This window comes from Carlito syrichta, unplaced genomic scaffold, assembly GCF_000164805.1.
Source record: "Carlito syrichta isolate Samal-C Ts95f unplaced genomic scaffold, Tarsius_syrichta-2.0.1 Scaffold315171, whole genome shotgun sequence".
NCBI lineage: Eukaryota > Metazoa > Chordata > Mammalia > Primates > Tarsiidae > Carlito > Carlito syrichta.
The window spans coordinates 173,492-177,188 of NW_007259267.1; the positions used below are offsets into that span (position 1 = coordinate 173,492).

Here is a 3,697-nt window from a genome sequence, read left to right on the forward strand (position 1 = left end):
CATCCTAGTGGTCTCAGGGTCCACAGCCCACCTTGATCCCTAACGTTCAGGTGGGCCTCCATGACTGGCTCCCAACACAGTGGAGCTTTATTTTCACTTCATCAATGATAGAAATGCTGTCTACAAGGTTCCAGAGGAGTCAAAATTCTCCCCAGGCAGAGTTGGAGAGGTGGCACGTTCCAGTCTTCAGTGTGTCAATAAGTGGAGTGAGGGTGAAAGGATCAAATCACCTCACCCAACCCATGATGAGTTAAGTCCACCTGAGTCCCCATGGGGCTTCATAAGGGTAAATGTTGTTGAGGCAGACACCTGTTCTGCTGCTGACTTCATTGCTGCAGTAGCTCTTCAACTTATGTCCCTCAGGAATACCACTGACTGGACTCACCCATGGTGAGTGGTTTCACAATGATTGTTAGCAAAGTATGGCAATCCTGACCATGTGATGCCACCTCCTCCAAAGTCTCTGGAGGATGAGAAAATCTTCTGGTGCTTGTAAGACATTTTCTCAAATGACCTGAGCTAAAATCTACCTACATGCCAAGGCTCTCATTTTGCAATCCTGAGGCTTGAGCACCACACCAATGCCCCCTGCCCCCTGTCCTTTGTTCAGTATTGTCCCAGATGCCTCAGAGGTCAACTGGAACACCCTTGAGAAGAACGCTACATGCATTATAAGGAAAGCGATGCAGATCCATCCTTATGCTCCCCAATTATCACTATCAACATCCAACATGCCAATATTTTAGAAGATTACCTAAAGAAATGTGAAATGGAGACACATAACTATACCATGATGGACATGCAAGTTTTCCAAGAAAAGTCTTTTGGAGGGAGCAAGAAAAAGGAGTAGCTTGGTAGGTAAAAATTTTTGATAACAGGACTGGGCTACTATTCACATCAACAGAAATGCATCAACTGGTGGGACTAGCCAAAAACTTCAAAATACATAATTTTCTAAAAACAAAACAAAAACCCGAAGGTACCAAGGAAAAGACATGCCCATGAACTACTCAAAGGCCACCCTCTCACCTCCATAACTGTAATGTTCTTATAATCATAGGAGAGGCAGTATCAAGATTACAGATAAGAGCCAACAAGTTATCACATGCAGAAAACTCCTCAAAATCATGGCTTCTACACTAAAATAATTGAGTTAGAAATGGAAATTTGGGTTTCCCACCAACCTGTGTCTCTTCTCAAGAATCATGGCTCATGGGAAACATTGTGAGTGACTGGAGAGCTAAATAAATTATTTCCCCATACAAAGAAAAACTAAAGGAATGCATCAGCACCATGACTGACTCACAAGAAATGCTAAAGAAGGTCTTCAAACTGAAAGAAAAGAATGAAAAATATGTAATACAAAGTATAAAACTCACTGGAAAAGGTAAGCATCAGACACACTGAGAACATTCTAATATTGGAATCATGGCCTGTAAACTATGTATACACACATACATATAATAGGCATATATATATATATATATATATATAGACCAAACAACCTGCAATTATTATTTGGAAGATGGGCCCCTTGTAGGACAGGTTTTCCCTGTCCTACAAGAACAGGGAATCCATCAGTATCATTGTATCAGATAGTGTTGTTGTGAGAGATTTGAGTTCGTTTTTTCTGGAGTGTCTTTCAGTGCACTTGTCCATTTTATAATGAATAATTTACCCATGCACCTGCCCACACCACTGAGTGTTCAGCAGCTTTTGACCAAAAATAGCATAACCCCCACGGCCCATCTTCCCTACTTACCCAATTTCTCCCTGAGGAACATTTTTTGTTTCCCTGGAGGCAAAAAGTTCTCAAATGAAACATTTGGCTGAGGTACCAATTGACTGTTAATTGAATGTTGCTTTTGCCTCCTTCTGTAGCAGATACACCAGTTACATGGAAGCAGAAAACCACACAGAAGTGCATCAATTCTCCCTCTTGGGTCTCTCAAACGACACAATTTCAACCCATCATCTTTGGGATGTTCCTATTCACATCCCCAGTGCTGGGGAACCTGCTTATCATCCTGGCCATCGGCTCAACTCCTACCTCCACACCCCCATGTACTTCTTCCTCTCCATCTTGTCCTTTGTTGATGTCTGTTTTATCTCCACTATGGTCCCCAAGATGCTGGTGAACAGCCAGACACAGAGCAAAGACATCTCCTACAGAGGGTACCTCACTCAGATGTACTTTTTTATGATGTTTGGTGAACTTGATAATTTCCTACTGACCATGATGGCCTATGACTAGTTTGTGGCCATCTGCCATCCCCCCGCCCCCGCACTACCTGGTACTCATGAACCCCCATCTTTGTGGCCTCCTGGTGCTGGTGTCTTGGGTCACCATTTTCTTGATCACACTTGTTCATGTTTTACTGAGGAAGAGATTGACCTTCTCTATAGGCACTGAAATTCCACATTTCTTTTGTGAACTTCTCAGGGTGGCCAACTCTGATACCCTCACTAATAACATTTTCTTGTATATGAGAACTCCACTGCTGTGTGTGTTTCCCGTCACTGGGATCCTCTTCTCTTACTCTAAGATTATTTCCTCCTTGATGAGGATATCCTCCACTGTAGGCAAGTATAAAGCATTTTCCACCTGTGGCTCTCACCTCTGTGTGGTCTCCTTGTTCTATTGAACTGCACTTGGGGTCTACCTCAGTTATGCTGTGACCCATTCTTCCCAGGAAAGCTCCATTTCCTCAGTGATGTAGACCGTGGTCACCCCCATGCTGAACCCATTCATCTACATCCTAAGGAACAAGAATGTAAAGGGGGCCCTGGGAAGACTCCTCAGAAAAGCAGCCTCTTGATCATGACAGATACCTGATTAAGAATTAAGTAGACATTTTGGGCTACTAAGGCAAATGTTGGGAATTTAAATACTCTGATTTTTATTCTCCAACAACAGACATGCTTAATGCCTTTTATTATAAAAACAATCATGACTTTGCTTTTATTTACATTTGTATTAGTTTTCCCTGAAAACTCCTCTATAATCCCTTTTTGAATTTTCTTTCCAATATGCCATCCACAAAATTCATATTTGGTTAGTTTTTTCACAATAATTCCTGGAATTTCTTTTTTTTTTCTTTCTTCCTTCCCTTTTTTTTTGTGGGGGGGAGGTGGTCAGGATCTTACTTTACAAACAGGCTGGTGCTTACCTCAACCTCACCTTCCTGAGTTCAAGTGATCCTTCCTCTCAGTCTCTGAGTAGCTGGAACTACTGGCACATGCCACCACACCTGGCCAAGTTTTACATTTTTTGTAGAAACAAGGTCTTGCTATGTTGCCTAGGCTAGTCTCGAACTCCTGGTCTCAATCAACACTCTTGTCTCAGCCTCCCAAAATGCTGGGATTACAGGTGTGAAGCACAGCTCCTGGACATTCCTGAGATTTTGATATTTATAGCACTTATCCTATCACATGGTTTCCTCAAATATTATCCTTTTGAATGTTAATATTCCTCTCCTTTGTATGTTTTATTTTTCTTGTTTTCCTTACAAGAAATGTATGAAAAAACAGAGCAGGGTCATTGCCTTGCTAGACTCTGGTGTGGTGTCTTGGTTCACCATTTTCTTGATCACAAGAAAATGGTGATCAAGAATGTGCTCTTTGAGCTATGGCTGTCACCATGCTTCCTGGCTTTGGTCCCCTCCCCCACCTTGGGGAGGTGAATCTTCTCTCTCCC

The 3,697-nt window shown here is 42.3% G+C and overlaps 1 pseudogene; it reads left to right on the forward strand.

Moving 5' to 3' along the window:
• Positions 1-1,897: 1,897 nt before the first annotated feature.
• LOC103275021 lies at positions 1,898-2,819 on the forward strand (annotated as a pseudogene).
• The last annotated feature ends 878 nt before the right edge of the window (positions 2,820-3,697 follow it).